We start from the raw sequence: 22,268 nt of genomic DNA, 5'->3' as shown, positions 1-22,268 counted from the left end.
GATTCATCGTCCATCAGGATAGTACTCTTTCTACTCGCATGCTTGTTCAATCTTTAAATCTTTAAATTCATTTTTGCTTCTGTCTGTCCTCTTCCAGTTTTCCCTGGTGGTGACGAGACGGTGTGGATTCGGTCCCCCTTCTGACAGCAGCTGAGAATGGATCATCAACGTGTTAGATGTTGCAGTGGTTAAGGACGTCTGGAGACGTTGGATGTAATCCTGGCGCTGGAAACCTTAGTTTTCCCTGGTGAAACGAGACGGTGTGGATCCGGCTCCCCCTCTGGCAGCATCTGAAGTTATCCTGCATCCACACTATTCGCGCTCTACTTTAGTGTTATGTAAACATCTGGTCAATGACCAAAATCCTTCGTGATTTTCTCTACTTATGACATCTATTGCATCATGTCCGTCCTTGGAAAGGGATCCCTTACTTTGTCAACTCTCCCTGAGATTTCTTCAAACATTTTTTAATCCCGGTAAAGGGTTTTTTACTGGGAGTTTTTTCTCAGCCGAGCTAAGGGTGTAAGGGCAGGGTGTCATATTGTATCATATTGTATGGAATGTAAAGACCACTGAGGCAAATGTCAATTTGTGATATAAATACAAATAAAACAAATAAATACAAATAAAACTGATTTGATTTGATTTCTAGACCAGAAATCTCAATTCTCAACTAAACTTTCCGAAATCATTCTTAGCACTATTCCAGAGGTTATTACAGAAGGATTTGTTCATATTATGTTAATTGTCTGATTTGATCTGATGATAATAATAATGTGTCTTCTTCTTAAAAACATGCTGGGAATGCATTTTTAGTGATTTAAAAAAATAATAAAAAAGGGCTGTGTCCAAAATATGTAATCTGTAAAAAACCTCGGACACTAATATGTCGTAAAAATGAATGTTAAAAAAGTTTTTAAATCTGGCTTCATGCAACATCTACATTTTAGTTTCTTCAAGAGATGCAAATGTAATTTAGATATTGCCACATGTGCATATTTATTAAAAATGTCTGGAACAATTATTCAAAAAAAAAAAGTTGAAATGTTGTAATCAACTGGCAAATGTTCATGATGATATCTATAAGCTGCACATGCACCCGTAGTGTCGCTCTATAAAAACAAAAAAGCAACAGAAAATATTGAAAGTTGAGAAGAAAAGGAGCTGTAAATAAAGGCACATTAAAGTGAAGTAAATTTATGTGAAAATGTGGCCGTCTACACAGCCTATATCTCCCATTCCAAGTGATGGCGAGTCGTTTATTTTTATTTTTGTACAACAAATAAAACGTGAGAACCTATAGAACCATATTCAGGCATATATCATTTTGGTTGCCTTGGACAGATTTTAAATGGATCTTGTTGTTCTTATCTCATCGTGTAAGACATGCTATACAAATTTATTTCCCCCAAATGTCACAGTGTTAAATACATGCCCCTGACTTCTGTACTGTGCATTTAATGTTCATATCAGACAATTTGAAGAGATTGTTTCGCAGAGTGTCTGTTTGTGTTGCTTATAGCCTACAGTGTCGGGGATCAGCCGTATCTACATTGTTCAACAGTATTGCGTTTCCAGTATAGCTACCTAGTTTGTTCCAATGAACAGTAGTTTGTAACATCACTAGCCAGTAAGTGCAGTTTCAAAATGGTTTTCTTAAGTTTTCTTTTCTTTTTGTCCTATATGCATTGGGGCTTATATACTCCTTTTATTCTTCATGTGCATCCCTGGATTTCAATGATTCTCTCCCTCATTTATTCATCTATTTTTTATTTTCTCTTTTTAAAAATGTATATTATGCACTTTGAATTGCCTCTGTGTATGAAATCTGCTATATGAATAAACTTGCCTTGCCTCTTAATGCTTATCAAGTCACTACCCCTATCAACACATCCTGTTATAAGAACTGCTTCAGTCTACACAGTTCCTTCCTAGCTTAAACAGAAAAAAACTACAACTACTACCTGGCGGTTATATTCCTCCATGAGGCATACAATTGCAGAATGGTGAAAGTCCAGTGGTGGTATAGGCAATGATTTAAAGAAGGTAAAGCTCTAATAAAAGTAGAAGTTTGTGCCAAATTTGAGGAAAAAATCCCTCAAAGTGTTCTTGACATATTGGGTTCATGAGGCAAAAGGTCTTTGTGACCTTGACTATTGACCTTTGACCTCCAACATCTATTCAGTTCATCGGCGAATCAGAGTGGACGGACGGAGAGGCGTAGAGAAGTGTTTACGAAAAGAAACAGAAGGAAGTACAAACCCCAAAACATACTTGCTTCTGGCCTCGTGCCTGTGCGGAGGAATAACATTTGTGTCACGATCGAGCAAAATGGGATAACGCTTGCCAAGTTGTGTATCTGTATAGTTATGTATTTACTGTAATATGTTCAGTGTTAACTGTGTCTTCACAAAGAGGGATTAGCACCCAACATTTGGCATGTGTTGTGAATCTGGTTGTGGTGCGCATATAGTGTGATGGAATTACAATGAAAAACATTCCAGCCTGGGCTCCCAATATAAGACTGGCTATCCCAGCAGGGAACACGTCCAGCTTGTTTATCAAAGACTTGACGCTGCATATTTTTTGTTATCAGCTATATGCACTGACTGACTGTTGCTGGAAGTTTGTAGAAGACCTGGCAGTCCCTCCATTTCTCTACACTGAAGAGCTGGGTTACACACCACCATGCTACAGCAGCTGTTCATCTCAATCCAACATGGAGCTTTACAGGTCGGCTATTCTCCACCAATGCTGAGAATTCACTCGTAAAGAAATAACAATGACAATGACATACATTAAATGATTTAATAATATTTACTACAGAGAAACACAATATCCCTGCGTTCCAATCCCATACTATATACTATTTAGTATGCGAGAAAAAGATTTAGGAAAATACACAATTGCCCCACTAACTCCAATAGCATTTTAGGGTATTAGTCTTTATTCTTGACATTTCTCGACATAATGAAAATAAATCTTCCTTATCTGATTTGATTTCTCTCCTGTGGCCCCTTAAACTCTTCTGTACTTTAGTATGTAGTGTAGTAAAAAGAAAGAGTATCTGATTTGGAACGCAGGGTATATTTAATGAAGCAATGTTCTCTTTCAACAAATGTATTTCAAAGCCAAGTTAATTCCATTTAAAATACTGTACATTGGAAAGGACTAAAAATCCTGTTGACTCTAATGTTACAATTAAGGGTCAAAATGCAGAATTGTCCCTCAACTCACCGACTTCATTTCAAGGTTTCCCACAGACTACTTTCATACCATTGCTAAGCATTTGACTAGAGTACCATCTCAAAAGGTTGGTTTTGACATCTACCCCCCTTTGCAAACATCCTAGTCTGCTCTGCCTGGTCAGATCTACATGGGCGTGCATGCACCGCCCTGCTCATTTACTCTATACCTACCTACATGGGCATGGCACACGCCCAGCTGTCAGTTTTGTTTACTTTTGGCCAATGCAGCAAGGAGACCAATGTAAACATGTTTAGCTTCATTTCTACTGCAAATATCAGCAAACTAACCAGTTCTAAACTAAAAGCGGTACAACTGAACCTGTTCAGACAGGAGTCTGAGCTGAAAACTGTGAAAATGGCATCAAGATTTCTGATTTCCCTGACATTATCCTCAGGTAAATACAGTTTAATTATGTCACAGTCAATAACAGAATATGAGCTAAGTATTTATGCATAAACTCTCTAAACTGGTATACACCCTGTTTTACGTTTGTCTTTACAGGTTCAACTGAGGAATGATCTACAGCCCAGTGGAGTGAAAAATCTTTGGTTTTGAAGCGATGCTGAGGTGACATGTAAAGATGCACAGTAACCATAATGGAAAGGAATGTATCCTGAATCATGTCAAGATTCACTGGAAAGGCATTATCTTTTGTAAAATGTGTGGTTGAAATAATTATGCTTTCGGTCAGAGCTGCAAATTATCTGACACCCTTTCAATATCTAGTAGATAAAGTATCATTTGTATTGTGATCACTCATAATAAAGTTTTACTGTTAAAAAATGTATTGTGTTGCTCAGGGCCGCTGCTAAGCTTTTGGGTGCCCTAAGCTTGAATTGTCAGTGGTGCCTTTTTAAAGTAAAATGCATCAATCTGGTGCACTTTGAGAGGAAATTTTAGAGGCTATATCAACTCCTGAGATGCAGAAGGAACATTATTTTTCAGATTTTTCTCAAACAGGTGTGACCTATGTTATAATTCTTCTGCTGTTCGAATGACAGGACCTCAGGACAGGTTGGGTGGAGTACTGCACTGGTTTTTATTCTGCAACAACATGGAATGGCAACACAACCAGTGTGCATTAATTGAAAAGTCATGGAAGTCTTCTTGCTCGCACGACAGTGTTAAGAGCATTTTCCTTCTAACATTGATCGTATAGTGGTATTTTTGGTCCTAAAAACATACTTGTAAATAAAATATAAAAACATAAAATATCCTATCTAAAAGAGCACCCAAATATCAATTACACATAACAACATTGCATTTAAAACAACACAAATAAACATACCTGCAACAACATGGAATGGCAACACAACCAGTGTGCAAAAAGTCATGGAAGTCTTCTTGCTCGCACTACAAATACAAAAAGGGGCTTGGCATGATCATACAGTTCACGTGCACCTCGTGTAACTAGCTAATACATACATCACACATGTTGGCTGCTAGCCCAAAACATTTTCAAACACTACGACAACAATTCGTCACAAAACAACAAAACTATTGGTTTTAACGATGCCTTGTTAGTCAAGCATGTTATACAACAAATGCTGATATTTTACACATTATATGAACCGTAGTTTTCACTTATTATTGACTTAATGTCCGAGCGAACAGAGCAGCAACTCACCGACAGTGTTAAGAGCATTTTCCTTCTGAGCGCAAAGCAAAATGCCCAGCATTAAGTGCGAAACCAACTTCCGCTATAGACTTTCAAAATAAAATACACAAAAAAACCTTTTGTTGCAGTCCCAAGTTTGACAGGAATTTAACATTTAAGCCAAGTAATTATTTACACTGTTACATACACCCCCTTTAAATTCTGTTAAACTCAGACAAATCCAGAGTACCATAACGAGAAAAGAAATAGAGAAAAAAAAATTGTGTGGGATTGCTCAAAGTGAAACCATATCACTGATGTAATTTACAGTCGATACAAAATCCTCCCTTAGGGAGTGCAAAAGGATCAGGAGGTACCAGGCCCAATACTTTACACAGACCAGTAGAAGATGCCATATACACCTACTAAACATCTAGTTCAAGGCAATACACATTGCATACCCAAGTTCACAAAAACAACAAATAACACTTGGATTTAGTCCATACAAAATTGGGGGTACAAAAATTCTGGTCATTATTTAGCCCTTAAACAGTCCGTGAAAGAATGCATACACAGGACTTGAACTAAGAAAGGTATGCTCAACCTTTTGTGTTGACATCTCATGAATCAACTTTTTGGGAGGTCTGACATGTCTCCCATATCTGGTAGTAACTGCATCACCTGAGCCAGCATGAACACTGTGAGGTTGTGAACAAACAGCAGTGTTCTCATCAACATCTTCTGCGGGAGTCAACTGAGACATGTCTAGCACAGGTAAATGAGCAACACTGGCAGGGACTGAGTCAGGGGAATGAGCTACACTGACGGACACTTGGTCAGGGGAATGAGCTACACTGACGGACACTTGGTCAGGGGAATGAGCTACACTGACAGGGACTGGGTCAGGGGAGTGCATTAGCCAGTCCAAAGTTCGGTTGTAGCCATCTGCATCGTTCATCTCCACAGAGTCTCGACCACTTGCACATGCCACATCCTGGTTATCTGAGCCCACAAGAGAGGCAGGAGTTTCATCCACTGCAAGAAAGTCAACTGAGAGAAGAAGATTCCGGTGCACAACTCTCTCTCTGCCGGTAACGGCATCTCTTATTCTGTACACGTTGATCCCAGACCTCACAGACACAACATCATAAGGTGTAGAGTCCCACTTGTCAGCAAGCTTCCTTTTTCCTCTTTCACCACGGTTGGCCAACAACACTCGATCACCCATAGCTAGTGGAGAGCCTTTGACTTTGCGGTTGTACAGCCTGGCATGACGTGCTTGCTCGTCAAGGGTGTGTTTCTGAGCAATCCGCGAGGCTTCACTCAAGTCCTGCTTCAACCGTAAGACAAACTCATTATGGCTGATCACTTTGTCATCTTGAAGCACATGCTGGAACATGATGTCGATAGGGAGACGTGGAACCCGTCCATACATGAGGTAAAATGGGGCAAACCCGGTCGTCTCATGTATTGTACAGTTGTAGCAAAAGGTTAGAGTCCGCAGCACCTGAGGCCACCTGGCTTTTGCAGTTGGGGGAAGGGTTCTCAACATATTCCCCAGCGTCCTGTTGAAGCGTTCTGTGACACCATTACCCATTGGATGGTAAGGTGTGGTGTGTGACTTATTCACACCTGCCATCTCCAAAAGTTCCTTCAGGAGCCTGCTCTCGAAGTTGGCCCCCTGATCTGAATGGATTCTCTTGGGAAAGCCATACACGCAGAAGAAATCATCCCACAATCGACGGGCAACATGTTTTGCAGTTTGACTCTGACAGGGGAAGGCGTGTGCCATTTTGGAGAAGTGGTCAGTTATGACCAAGACATCAACAGTTTTCTTGTCGCTCAGTTCAGCTGTCCAAAAGTCAATGCACACCAGTTCCATTGGTTCAGATGTGTGAATGGATTCAAGGGGTGCACGGGCTGCAGGTTCAAGGGTTTTGCCAACAATACATCTTTCACATCGTCGTACATGGTTTATTATGTCTTTTTCCATTCCAGCCCAGAAGAACCTTTCTCTGGCGAGGCAGAGGGTTCGTGCACGGCCCTGATGACCAGCATTGTCATGAAGACCAAGGAGAATCTGATGTTTAAGGCCATCTGGTACAATGAACTGGGACAGCTTTTTGTTCAGTCGGTTGTCTTTTCTCACCCTGTACAGAATCCCATTTTGTACTTTGAGCTTTTTCCAGTGTCTGAGGAGCTTAATGACGCATGCAGGTTCAGCTGCTGCCTCTCGTTTGGTAGCTTTCCTTTTTCGCTGCACATAGAACAGGACTCTGCTTATCGTTCGATCTTGCTCTTGAAGGCTCAAAAACTGGCTCTGAGGGATAATTGTGGAAGGGTCTTCATCAGGCAACTGTGGCAATGGTAGGTTAGCACTGAGATGACCACAACCACGATGAGCGCTTAGTGCAGCCGACACCTCGTCTGAGCTGATGGAACTTCCGTCAGTCTGAGGATCATGCACACCACTGAGGTCTGTTGACTTTGACCTTGCACCTTGAACAACCTGACAGTTGTTTGTCAGTCGAAAAGCATCCTGCACTGTACCTCTGACAACTCCATTGACTTCATCCAATAATGCGATATAGGGCTCTTTCAGCAAGCGATGACCAACACATGACTGAACGAATGGCTCACGGCTCAAAGCGTCTGCAACAGTGTTCTTAACTCCTGGCACGTACTTAAGATCAAAGTTGAAAGCTGCCAGCTTAGCCACCCACCTTTGCTCACACGCATCCAAGCGTGGTTTTGTCAGAATGTAGGACAGGGGATTGTTATCCGTCCAGGCGGTGAAGTGTTTAGCCTTCAGCCAATGACTGAACTTGTCGCATACGGCCCATTTCAGTGCCAGAAATTCCAGCCTGTGTGCAGGGTAGTTCATTTGAGAATGGGTCAACGTCTTGCTGGCGAAGGCGACAGGCCTTGCAATTGTTTCACCAGGTGCCACTTGTGACAAGACGGCTCCAATACCATCAAAAGAAGCATCGACAGCAAGGATGAAAGGCTGGTCGAAGTTAGGGTGAGCCAAGGTGACACCATGAGTTAGTTCACTTTTTAGCGTTTGAAATGATTTCTGACATGCATCAGTCCAGTCACTTGGTGTCATAGCTGGCGGGGCAGAGGACTTTTTCTTGAACTTCCCTCTCTTCTTGGCCTGGGATTGAACTTGCCGTCCAGAAATGAGCCTGAAGAGGGGTTTGGCTTTTGCGGAGCAGTCAGGAATGAAATGCTGGTAATAAAAGACCATGCCAAGGAAAGATCTGATCTTTTTCCAGGAGGGCGTGACACCATCATTCTCCATTAACTCTGCCTCTCCAACATCAGAAATGGTCTTGACCTTGTCAGGGTCTGTTCTCACCCCATCTGCACAGATGATATGCCCCAGAAACTTAACTGAGCTCTTCAAGAGATGACATTTCTTGGGAGCAAGCTTGAGTTTGTGAGTTTTCAGACGAGAGAACACCATCTCCAGACGTTCAATGGCCAGCTGCTCACTGGGGGCGAAGACCATCAGGTCGTCCAAGTAACAGAGCAAGCTGCTGAAATTTTCATCACCGAAGATTGATAACATCATCCTCATGAAAGTTGCGGGACTGTTGGATAGACCTTGGGGCATCCTATTGTACTCATGGAGGCCAAAGGGGGAGGAAAAGGCAGTGTACTTCTTGTGTGCCTCATGAAGTGGTACATTGTAAAATCCAGAAGTCAAGTCCATGGTGGAAAAGAAGACATTTCCTCCAAGAGCAGCAAGGGTATCAGCTTGGTGAGGCAGTGGATGTGCATCCTTCACAGTCTTTGCATTAAGCCATCTGAAATCGGTACAAATGCGCAGACTGCCATCCTTTTTCCACACCAAGACCAGTGGTGAAGCGTACTCACTGTGCGACTTCCGGATTATGCCCTTTTCCTCCATCTCATTCAGTGCAGTTCTCAGCTGCTCGTACTGTGTTGGAGGCACTCGACGGTAAGGCAAGCGAAACGGCCTCTCGTCCACGAGGTGTTTTTTGTGGACGAAGTCCGTAGCCTCCCCGCAGTCCATCTTGTCCCTTGAGAAGATTGACTCATACTTCACAACGAGCTGCAGGAGCCTGTCTTTCCACTGGTCAGACACCTCACAACCATCCCAAGTCCAAGTCTTGTAGACCCAAGTTGTTTAAAACCTCTTTTCTCTGCTCAGGGGACTTTGTCGACACAGAGCCCTGTGTGACATCTTGAACATTGACAGAAACCTTTTCAGGGGAAGGCAGCTCCTCAACTGCAACACATGGGAAGACGTCTGCAATCTTGCAATTTCTCTTCAGAGTCACAGCCTTGCTGCTAGGATTTATCAGTTTAAGGGGGACCCACCTGTCTCCCCACAGAGGTGTGACAACCCGGCCAACCAGTACATTTCTGGGCCTCGATTTTGACTGAGTCGGTTCGACAATGACTGTGCTCCCTACTGACAAAGGTGCGGATGCGGGCAGCTTGCCCCAAACAAGGTGTTCACGCAGAGGTTCAAGTGTAATACTCTGCCTTAGCTTCACTGTGCCGATCTTGTCAGGCATGGGCCCACCCCGCCATTTTTCAGTGTTGGAGAGCAAAGATAAGAACTGGCCACAGTCATCATCTGCAATATCAACAGGTGCAGCCAGAAGCCTCCAATAGTCCTCAGACTCTTTCATCAAGTGTATGAGCAGCTTGATAGCATTACTACCGACAATCATGTTGTCTGTTTGTCCAGGGATGACCAGTGTTGGGATGAGCAACCTGAAGCCATAAATAACCACCTCCAAATCATAGACTGCCTTTGGGTAGACATGGTGACCTCCAGCACCAACAACAACAATGTCATCAGCAGGACTACTCTTCAAATCAGGGCAGTGTTGCAAGAGACGCGCAGCAGCAGCTTCACTTATAGAGCATGACATGGAACCACTATCAATCATTGCTTTCAGTTGAACTCCACCAGCAGCACAAACATCAGTGTAAAACAAGCTGTCAGACTTCTGAAGTCTGTGTGTCGATTGGAAAATCACTGTCTTTCCAGATGGTGCAAAGGAGCACAGAGATTCATACAAAGATTCTAAGTCATCACTGTCACAGCTGGGAGACACACTATCATGATCCACACTGTCCTCCCTAAAGTGCGGACCCACTAGTTTTCCGGCTGCTGCTGAGTGGTTGAGGCTGTGCGGCCAGGACAGGCACGACTCGAGTGATTTGGTGAGTGGCACTGAAAACAGAGCTTATGGTCACGGCAGTGAGTGAAGGCAGAGTGAGCAGCATCACGACAGACAGAACAAGGCATTTCATGTAATCCTTCAATCCTGGGACGCCGTGGGCCAGACTGTCTGGTTGGGCCCGACTGGGCAGGTCTCTGCAGAAGCACCTTCTCCAGCATGCTGATAAGTCGTTCCAGGGTAGCAGAGTCTGTGGCCTGCGACTGTGGCAGCCCCTGCCCCCCAGTAGACGGTACAGGTGGTGGAGAAGCAGTGTGCTGTATGTTCATTGTTACCTTCTCTTTGGCTACTTTGCTCACAGTGGCTGTTAAACCTGAATGATACTCGCACAAGATTTCTTGGACTTCATGAGCATTCCACTTGTCAATGGTCTTTGAACGAAAGGTAATCGAAAGCTCAGGGGTGGGACAGTTTCTTATAAACATGCGTGTCACCTCAGTGCCAGGACTTTCCAGCATCTTGCCATGCTCTTTAAGCCGTTCAACGGCAATGTCAACGGCACGGTGCAGCCTGAGCCAATAATCAAATGCCTCCTCCCCTTTCTCAGGCAGAGTGGTATAGAAGTCTGCTAGTGGGAGTGATGAGCATGGGGCAGAACCAAAGTGCTTTCGTAGGAGAGCATAGATGGCTTCAGGGTCACGAGTGATGTCTATGACACTGTTTCTGGTACCCACCCGGGCGATGTCTTTAGCTTTACCCCTAAGGTGAACAAGGATCTCCTCAGCTTGTTCCTCGGGTCTTAGGTTACTTTTCTTAATATAAGTTCTCATGAGATCCTCCCACTCTCTAACAGAAACAGAGTCAGAGCTCTCCCCTCTGAAGCATGGGGGGTCTTTCAGCTTTCTGTGGGATACGAGCTGCACATGAGAGCTGTCAAGCATGTTTGAAGTAGACATTTCAGCATTGGTTGGGGAAGTGGCAGCATTGGTTAAAGGGGTACTCACAGATGGGCTGAATTGGGTTATAATGTTCTGTACAACCTTCTGAGTAACATGCTGAATTACATCTCCCATCTGATTGACAATTTCATTAGCAAGGGCCACAGGGCTAGGGGCAGCAGAACTGGTATGTTGCGGCTCATTTGAAATACCCACAGGATTACTTAGGGGAGGGGACACATGCCTATTGATCAAAGGGAGCCCTGGTGTACCCTCACTTCCCCCCAAAACAATACCACGCCCATTTACAGGTGTTTCAAAATGCAAAAACATAGGAGAACTCAACACTCCTCTCCCCCTGCCAACACCACGAGGAGTGCTATTTCCCTCAATAACGCTCATTGTGAAAAAAAAAATTTCAATGACACTTAAAAAAAAAAAAATCTAAATACTCAAAGTGCAACAGAGTTAGTACGGATGAGCAGCAGGATTACCACAAAAATCACTATGCGCTCTAACAGCTCAACAGTACACATGGAATGTCCACCTGATTACATATAGAGGAACAGCAGTAGCAGATAGAATCCCCGGATCGCGCTGAAGAAGCCACCGTCCAGGAGATCGATGAGTCACGGCACCAATGTGACCTATGTTATAATTCTTCTGCTGTTCGAATGACAGGACCTCAGGACAGGTTGGGTGGAGTACTGCACTGGTTTTTATTCTGCAACAACATGGAATGGCAACACAACCAGTGTGCATTAATTGAAAAGTCATGGAAGTCTTCTTGCTCGCACGACAGTGTTAAGAGCATTTTCCTTCTAACATTGATCGTATAGTGGTATTTTTGGTCCTAAAAACATACTTGTAAATAAAATATAAAAACATAAAATATCCTATCTAAAAGAGCACCCAAATATCAATTACACATAACAACATTGCATTTAAAACAACACAAATAAACATACCTGCAACAACATGGAATGGCAACACAACCAGTGTGCATTAATTGAAAAGTCATGGAAGTCTTCTTGCTCGCACTACAAATACAAAAAGGGGCTTGGCATGATCATACAGTTCACGTGCACCTCGTGTAACTAGCTAATACATACATCACACATGTTGGCTGCTAGCCCAAAACATTTTCAAACACTACGACAACAATTCGTCACAAAACAACAAAACTATTGGTTTTAACGATGCCTTGTTAGTCAAGCATGTTATACAACAAATGCTGATATTTTACACATTATATGAACCGTAGTTTTCACTTATTATTGACTTAAAGGGGACATATTATGAAAAACCAAACATTGCAGGTGTTTGGGCACCCTTGTAGGTTATTGGGGTCTCTACCAGCACACACAAGCTTCAAAAAAACAAATGTGTCAGTTTCTTCAGGGATGCTTTTTTAGAAAAAAGGGGGATTTGAAGGTTTCTTCCAAAAAACACAGACTGGTGACGAAACCGGTCGGTTTTCATTACCATAAATACTCCCACGGGAAAGCTTACCAGAAACTCGGTAGTTGATTGGCAAATCAAGACGCCCCGTTGGTAATCACACACAGCTGAGCCTCCACTCGCTCATGCAACAACAGAGGAGAAGCAAGCTGCAGTGTTAGCTCATCCTCAAGCTACCATCACACCCCAGCCTCGAAGCAGACCGGGGCTGAATGGATTTACTTCATTTTTTGTTGTTTGGCTATGCCCAGCAAAGGTTGACAATCTAGTGTGATCTGCTGTTATACTGGAGTGTGGAGGAGATTGTGCCTGGAAGACAGAGAGACACCATCTCTCCTCTGGAAATGTAAGTAGTCCTATTTAAAAACAAATCTGTCCGTTTATGAGTTCAATGTGTGTAATGTGCTTTCCTCCTATAATAACCAACGCCGACTGAAACGAGAGAATGTCTCTGGGTTAAGTAGTTAGCGTTAGCGTTAGCGCCCGTTAGCTTTTATGCTAACGGTTAGATCTGTGAGTCTGTCCGTGACAGCCCCTGTGTGAAAACAGTGAAACTGCGTTAGCGCCCGTTAGCTTTTATGCTAACGGTTAGATCTGTGAGTCTGTCCGTGACAGCCCCTGTGTGAAAACAGTTCAGTATAGCCCTTGAGCAAGGGCTATACTGAACTTATTAGTGGCCCATCTTATTTAATAATGGAAGAAAAAATATATTTTCATTAGTTTGTAGCTTTGCCATAACTACAGATGTATCATGTATGTAGGCTACACATGATGTAACATTGAATGTGCCATGTTTTACAGCTATCTGGGGGACCTGAGCGTTGACCCACAAGGACCGTCACACTATCTGTTCCATCAGAGGACTGTTCACTGGGTGGAACAGGTGGTCTTCTTCAGGGCCCACCAGCAACAACTGGACAGTTACATACAATATGGCTTTGCTTCTGTTTGAATTATGTACACTTTATATTTCCATTTCACTGGCTATGAATAAACTGCTTTATTTTTAAGTATGGTTTTGGTCATTTTAAAATGTAATGATACTGTTTCAAAGAAAAAATCTTCAGAGAGATAAAGGGTTGAATTAAAAAACGTATAAGTCAATGCATGTAGATCGGTCTGAAAACTAGTCCAACATCCTGACTATGAAAATGTGAGTTTCAAGTAATCCTTTACTACACGAAGCAAACAGTGACAGTAAGCAACACAATACATGTTTTAACAGTAAAACTTTATTATAAATGAGTGATCACAATACAAATGATACATTACCTACTAGGTATTGAAAGGGTGTCAGATAATTTGCAGCTCTGACTGTAATTGTTTCTATATATTTTTTTTTTACAAAAGATAATGTCTTTCCAGTGGATCTTGACATGATACATTCCTTTCCTGCCACGTTACTGTACATTTACAGCATGGCTTCACAACCAAAGCTTTCACTCCACTGGGTTGTAGATCATTCCCCAGTTTAACCTGTAGAGACATACATAAAACGTTGTATGTTACAAGTTTAGAGAGTTTATTCATAAATACTTAGCTCATATTCTGTTACTGACTGTGACATATTTAAACTGTATTTACCTGAGGATAATGTCAGGGAAACCAGAAATCTTGATGCAATTTTCACAGTTTTCAGCTCAGACTCCTGCCTGACCAGGTTCAGTTGTAAAGCTTTTGGTTTAGAAGTGATAAGTGTGCTGATATTTGCTGTAGAAATGAAGGTAAACATGGTAACATCGATCTCCATGCTGCATTGGCCAAAAGTAAACAAAACTGACAGCTGGGCGTGTGCCATGCCCATATAGGTAGGTATAGAGTAAATGAGCAGGGCGGTGCATGCACGCCCATGTAGATAGGAGGGGGGTAGATGTCAAAACCAAATTTTTTAGGGAGAGGCCTGAAAAGGCCTGAAAAGGCAATGAAGAAATGGGCATTGGTAGAAAACTAATGGGCTTTTTGTACAATAGACCATTAAAACCTTTTCTAGTAGACCTCGGAAATACACATTTAAACCCGAGTTTTTGCATAATATGTCCCCTTTAATGTCCGAGCGAACAGAGCAGCAACTCACCGACAGTGTTAAGAGCATTTTCCTTCTGAGCGCAAAGCAAAATGCCCAGCATTAAGTGCGAAACCAACTTCCGCTATAGACTTTCAAAATAAAATACACAAAAAAACCTTTTGTTGCAGTCCCAAGTTTGACAGGAATTTAACATTTAAGCCAAGTAATTATTTACACTGTTACACAGGCAGCACTCCTTACTCTGCAACTGTAAAAACAGTACAGTAGATTGGTCTGCAGATCCATGTTCTATGATGGAGGGGCCCATTTCAACAGATAAATGGAGGATAGCTACTTTTTATGAACAATTTAGAATTCACACATAGAAAGCTTATTTGTGTATGTGTGAGGGGGCCTTCAAGGACCCTCATGGAGCCCCTTACACAGAGCTACTAATGCTGTTGTTTTTAACTTGCCTTTGTATTTCTCCCCTACTAGTTGAGGGGCCCATGATGATTTATATCTTGTTACATTCTGATGAGTATACTTATATTTAGGCTATTCCTTTTTGGACCCTGTTATTGACCCTGTTATTGACATCAGTGACAGAGGTCTTTGACTATGCAACATGAAAAGTTACTATCAGTATCTCTGGCTAAGGGCCCCCCTGAGCCCTTGGGCCCCTGGGCCTGTGCCTGGTATGCCTGTGCAGTAATCCACCCCTGGATAGGTGGCACAATGAATGTGTGAATGTGTATGATTGCTGTATGTTTGAGGTGGTGGTCGGAGGGGCCGTTGGCGCTGAATGGCAGCCACGCTTCCGTCAGTCTGCCCCAGGGCAGCTGTGGCTACTCTCGTAGTTTACCACCACCGGTATGACTGTATGACTGTGTGTGAACAAATTGAACCAGGAACCCTGTAAAGCGTCTTTGAGTGCCTAGGCAATAAAGCGCTATATAAAACCTATCAATTATTATTATTATTACAATTAAGACAAAACAACAATGGGCCTGTTCATAACTAATTTATATATTTTTTGTAATGTAATGATCATCATGAAGTTTTTTTAAAAAACCTCAATGTTGGGGGGCCCCCGGATCATATATTTTTCCTTTTTCATAAAAAAAATAAAAAAAAAAAATAATAAAAATAAATTTTTTTGGGGGCCCCCCAGGAACTTGGTGCCCTACGCAGTCTGTGTACCCTGCGTATAGGGAGCGGCGGCCCTGGTGTTGCTTACTGTCACTGTTTGTTACCTGTAGTAAAGGCATACTTGAAACTCACATTTTTGACTACATTTCTGAGCATATACTTATACATTTTTCATTTCACCCCTTTATCTCTCTGAATATTTTCTCTGATAAAACAGTATCATTAATCAGTGTATTCATAGCCAGTGAAATGGAAATATAAAGTGTACATATCAAACAGAAGCAAAGCCATAACTTTTATGTAACTGTCCAGTTGTTGTTGTTGTTATTGGGCCCTGAAGAAGACCACCTGTCCCACCCAGTGAACACATCCTCCTCTGATGGAACGGATAGTGTGAAGGTCTTGGTTGGTCAACGGAAACCTCCTCAAAACACAAGCTCAGTCAGGTCACTCAGATAGCTGTAAAACATGGCACATTCAATGTTACATCATATAGCCTAGCTAGGCCTACATCATACATCTTTAGTTATGGCAAAGCTACAAACGGATGAAAATATATGTTTTCTTCCATTATAAAATAAGATAGGCTACTAATAAATTCAGTATAGCCCTTGCTCAAGAAGCAACGAGTTCTGAGTGATACTTTGCTGTTTGTAATATAATGGCCAGGAAACAAACACCAGCAGAGGCAACTTACAGTATTCCTGTCTATGTGTACATTACACTGGAGATCATGTAATAGGCCTACTGCTGCTTGTACCAAAACTGCTTATAACTACACACTGTCCGCAGACTTATTGCGGTTAGGGTTGCCAACTTGGACTAAGGAAAAAAAGGGACACTTGATGTTTGGGGCGGACGGCTCGGCCATTATTAGGCTACCAGTTCAGACTGCCCAGTGTAATGACCTTTAATAACCATACACACCTACAGTGCTTCTTACAGTATAGGCTAAATAGGGAGACTGAGGTGGGGACCCTGGAACTTGTAGGGGGGTCTGGGGGAATGCTCCCCCGGAAGAAAAAAATGCAACCTTTTAAAGTAAAATTCATCAATCTGGTGCACTTTGAGAAGAAAACTGCATGCAACCAGGCCCAGGGGCCCAAGGGCTCAGGGGGGCCCTAAGCCAGAGGTACTGATAGTAACTCTACATGTCGCATTGTCAAAGAGCTCAGTCACTCATGTCAATAACAGGGTCCAAAAAGCAATAGCCTAAATATAAGGAAATAAATCATCATAGCCCCTCAACTAGCAGGTGAAAAATAGAAAAGCATGTGCAAAACAAAAGCATTATTAGCTATGTCTTATGGGCTTCATAAGGGGCCTCTAAGGCCCCCACACACATACAGGAATAAGCTTTATACGTGTAAATTCTATACTGTTCATAAAAAGTAGCTTTCCACCCTGTATCTGTTGCAATGGGCCCCTCCATCATATAACATGGGTCTGCAGACCAATCTACTGAAATGTTTTTACAGTTGCAGAGTAAAGAGAGCTGCCTGTTTAAGAAAAATAATGTTCCTTCTGCAGCTCAAGATTTGATTTAAATCTAAATGTTCCTCTGAAAGTGCATCAGATTGATACATTTGAGTTTAAAACAGTACCAATTTTCTTCCAGGGGGGCATGCCCCCTTAGCGTGTACCTTAAATATTGCCTTAAAGTGAACTTTTACCAGTAAATTAAATTCTAAATATGCATCTAAATCTACCCTCTACAACAAGTTTCCACTAAACAGCCACAGTAAAAACTACAAAAAACCTTCACAGTGGGGCTGAATTACTCGTTGGTATTTGGGGGTTGAGTAATTCAAACACTGTTTTAAGAGCACATCTGACATATTGATTGACAGACACCTGTAAATGATGACTTCATATGTGAAATGTCAGCAGCAGCAGCAGCTAAGGAAAAGTAAGGCTTTAAAAGGCTTTTAATTGCAGTGACATGGTGAGAGGCTGAGTTGCGGCGGTTCCCTCCCATCTCACAAATGACAGACATCCGCTGCATGGAAGCATCTTTGGCCCTAACCCTGACATTAGTCCAGGCCTCTGTATGGCAGCTCCTACTTCCTGTTCCAATTGACGTTTTGTGTGCATTGCCAGGAGCTAATGGGTCATGAGACTGTCCCTCAGGACACCTGCCTGCCTTCCCATGGACCCCCTCCCCTCCCCTCCTCTTGGCTTTGACATTTGATCATGCAGAGATCCCCCTATTTATGTCTGGATCGTTCCCGCAATGCCTTTGCCTTTTGGGAAGAAATTCAAAGCCAGTTTCAACTTTGTTATATACAGACAGTTGCTTTGAATTTAAAAGGGCTGTCCCAAATTCCCATACTTCTTTGTCTTTATGACAGCAGCAATAGACACACTGTAAGCTGATTGAACTCATTTACTGCCTTGCTCTTTTGTGTTGTTTTATTGTTCAGCTTTAAGCTATAGCCAAAGGGGGATTCCAAACAGCGGGTTTTTAAATGCAGATATGTGCCTGGCGTCCTTTTGCCAAAGCGATCTCAGAGGCTTTGTGTACCAGCCTTGTTGAACCAGTGGAATTGCAGGAAAGGATTGAGGATGATGTGGTTGTCTGTTGTTGCAGTTCACCCTGTCACAAGCTTTTAAAAACCTGTTCACAATACGCAGCTGGCTGGGGACACTCTCTGTCTGTGGCATGCATGCTCCAGCGCTCCCTGGATGCGTCTCCTGGCCATCGGCCCTATAAAACACTCCTCGCCGCATGTGTAAAAAGCCGCGTTTAGCATAATGAAATGTAGGAAGCAATCAGTGAGAACACTGACAGAATGCAAACTGACACCCAGGATATTTCCTGCTTGGGAGAAGTCTAATGTGGTTTACACTCACATCTAGTCTCATAACCGCATAAATAGAGGCTGACTGCTATGCAGATGCTACCCATCTGAGGCGCTTCGCTTCACTGTTCGCTCGCACGCACGCATGCACACACACACACACACACACAAACACACACACACACACACACACACCACAAAACAAATTAGCTTTATTTACATTTTTAAAGCTTTCTTAGTCGTGCATCCTGTTCATTGTCCTTGATCTTTTTCTTTTACATGAGAAGGCTTTTGTTATTGATTTTGGATAAGGTTTTGATCACATCGTGATCAAACCAAATATTACATATTTTTGCTTACCAGTTGCAAAGTGTAACAAAAAAAACCTTTATTTATACTGGAGAGATCATTGAGCGGTGACCCTCACAAGTGACATTGAGTCAAAAACAACAGCAAAGATTAGTATAAACAAAGTAACGTCCCTCAATAACGTGGAAAGACTTGTGCTTCTTTACAATGGCTATTCTCTACTACCACTCCCCCTGCTGTGTGTGTGTCAGTCTTCAAGAGTGAATCGCTAAATGTATGCATGTGGAAAAGGTGGCTGGACTGGCCTCTTTGCAAGTTTTACCTTCCACTCCATCCCTTGTTGCTGTGACTTTTCACAATGGTTAACAATTTGCAACATGGCTGGTGCTCTTGGTGAATGGTACATCTGTCCTGGGAGGTGCCAGGGAAGGGCAGCACAAAAGAGCTGCTTTTTGTCACAGAAGGTCCATCTCTCTGTAGCTCCGTCGGTACACCCAGAGCCAAAGGCAGCCAGCCGCCACTGGCAGGGGAGCGACACAATTGCAGTCAGAGCTCCAGGGAAGCAGAACCAAAAAGGGAGTTCTCATGTGGCCTGCAATTTTTTCTGGGGGCCATTAAAAATACCAGTGTTCAGTGTTAGATTTCTATTGGTATCGCCACCATAACAATAGTGACATGGGGACCGTTTTCTAAGTTATGTAACTACACTCAACAAAAATATAAACCCAACACTTTTGTTTTTGCTCCCATTTTTCATGAGATGGACTTAAAGATCTAAAATTCATTCCAGATACACAATTGTACCATTTCTCTCAAACATTGTTCACAAATCTGTCTAAATGTGTGATAGTGAGCACTTCTGCTTTGCTGAGATAATCCATCCCACCTCACAGGTGTGCCACATCAAGATGCTGATCTGACATCTTGATTAGTGCACAGGTGTGCCTTAGACTGTCCACAATAAAAGGCCACTCTGAAATGTGCATTTTTTTGCTTTATTGGGGGTCTGGGGACTCAGAACCAGTCAGTATCTGGTGTGACCACCATTTGCCTCATGCAGTGCAACACATCTTCTTCGCATAGAGTTTATCAGATTGTCAATTGTGGCCTGTGGAATGTTGGTCCACTCCTCTTCAATGGCTGTGCGAAGTTGCTGGAGACGGCTTATGGTGGAGAAATGAACATTCAATGCACGAGCAACAGATCTGGTTGACATTTCTGCTGTCAGCATGCCAATTGCACGCTCCCTCAATGCTTGTGGCATCTGTGGCATTTTGCTGTGAGACAAAACTGCACATTTCAGGGTGGCCTTTTATTGTGGACAGTCTAAGGCACACCTGTGCACTAATCATGATGTCAGATCAGCATCTTGATGTGGCAAACCTGTGAGGTGGGATGGATTATCTCAGCAAAGCAGAAGTGCTCACTATCACACATTTAGACAGATTTGTGAACAATGTTTGAGAGAAATGGTACAATTGTGTATCTGGAATGAATTTTAGATCTTTAAATCCATCTCATGAAAAATGGGAGCAAAAACAAAAGTGTTGCGTTTATATTTTTGTTGAGTGTATATGTATGTATGTATGTACTGACTGTAGGTATGTGTGTGTGTGTGTCACTCCTATTCTAACCTCTCCCTGTCCCCTAACCCTAACCCTAACCACCCAGCTGTGATGCCTGAACCTCATCACCAATTTCAGGAAACATAGGGCTTTTGGGACCATTGGGCTGTGGGAACATGACCCCGGCAAATGTATCATAGGTTCAGGCCGTATCCTTCTTTAATTGTAAAAATCACAGGTATAAAAATGAAACCTGACACACAACAGGGATCAGTGCGCAGGGTGCTATAGCCTGAAACATCACTTCTTCAAGATGAAACAATTTTTTTTGTAAGTCTTTATTGAACATGGTTAAAAAAAATACAAACAAAAATAAAACGATTGAGCAGTAAAAAAGGAAAGAAATACATTAAAAACAAACAAATGGGATCCTCAGGATCCTAAGCAACAAATACATAACTCAAATAACATAGTTCATGTTCAAAAGGGATAGGAAGAAGTTAAGAAAAACTTTTCTGGTCCTACCCCCTCTTATTTTTTATAATTGTTTACAAAAAAATAAATGTTCAGTTTGAATCAGTCAGTGTCTATGATGTTTGGCTCGTGGGTTAAACAAATCAAAACTTTTCGACAAAACAATAACAAAATAAAATAATGGAACAGATGTACGAAAACCATCAAATTGAAAACAGCAAAACAGAAATTCACTGCTCCAGGTCATAACAATTCAATGTTTGATTTCTGAAGAGTTTTTTTAGTTTTGATATTGTTGTAAATTTTTTCAGTTCATCATCGCAGTTGTTCCACAGACTTACAGCCTTTGTCGTAATACAGTGTAGTTTTGTATTGGTTCTTATAGATGGTTTCTTGAATATACAGGTGCCTCTTAGCTTGTATTTGCTCTCTCTCAGTTGGAACAACTCCAGGATGCCATGAGGCAATTGGTGATTATTTGCTTTAAACATTATTTGAATAGTTTTATAGTCAATCAAATCTAGAAATGTAAGTGTTTTTAGTTCAACAAATAATGGATTTGTTGGTTCTCTGTAAGCGGTTTTATGTATAATTCGTATAGCTCTTTTTTGAAGGATGAAGATCGGATGTATATTTGTTCTGTATGTGTTTCCCCATATCTCCACACAGTAGGTCATGTAAGGAAGTATGAAGGAGCAGTACAATGTATACAGGGAGGTTTTATTCAGTAGGTCTTTGGTTTTATTCAGTATTGCTATTGATTTAAATATTTTAGCTTTAATATAATTTATGTGAGGTTTCCAACTTAATTTGTTGTCAATTAATACTCCCAGAAACTTTATTTCAGATACTCTTTCTAGTTCTATGCCATTTATCATGAGTTTCTTTTCTGTGTTGGTTGGTCTATTCCCAAAAATTATAAATGTAGTTTTACTTAGATTCAATGTAAGTTTATTTTCATCATTTGACATGTGGACAAGAAGAGTTCAGGATCCAACCCCAAACCTGTGATCTCCGGACGAGCCGTTCTACTCCTTGAGCCACAGGCTCCTCAGCTAATTCATGTATCTCATTCACTGAGAAAATATCTGACATTTTCGTTATATTCATTGGTTTCGAAACAGTTCTGGAACAATCTAACAAACTATGTCGCAGGGATGTCAGATCGCTCAAATGATCGGAAATGCTAAAATGGGTCAAAATAAGGATTTATCTTTCTTAAGAGGAGATTCCAACTGAAACGTGCATCTCACAATGTTATCAACCTTTCTTGGTTGGATTGAGTTGCTCTGTTGTTCTGCAGAAGGCTGAGATTAACCCAGTCACTTTAAATTGTACTCCATTGGATTTCCATCTAGTTAATGTTGTGTTGAGTTACTATCCATCAAATAGTGAGTTAAAACAATGTTGATTGAGCATATGACCCACTGATGAAAGCACTTGTATTTGCAACTTTGCAGAGTAATACGATCTGAGTGTCTGCGGAGACTTTCCCGCTCTAAAATCAAATGTGGTGCACAGTAAGCGAAGCCTTGTACAGCAGTCAGAGGGG

This window comes from Ammodytes marinus (genome assembly GCF_949987685.1).
Source record: "Ammodytes marinus genome assembly, chromosome: 17".
In the NCBI taxonomy this organism is placed as follows: Eukaryota; Metazoa; Chordata; class Actinopteri; order Uranoscopiformes; family Ammodytidae; genus Ammodytes; species Ammodytes marinus.
Note: the sequence above shows the minus strand (reverse complement) of the source record.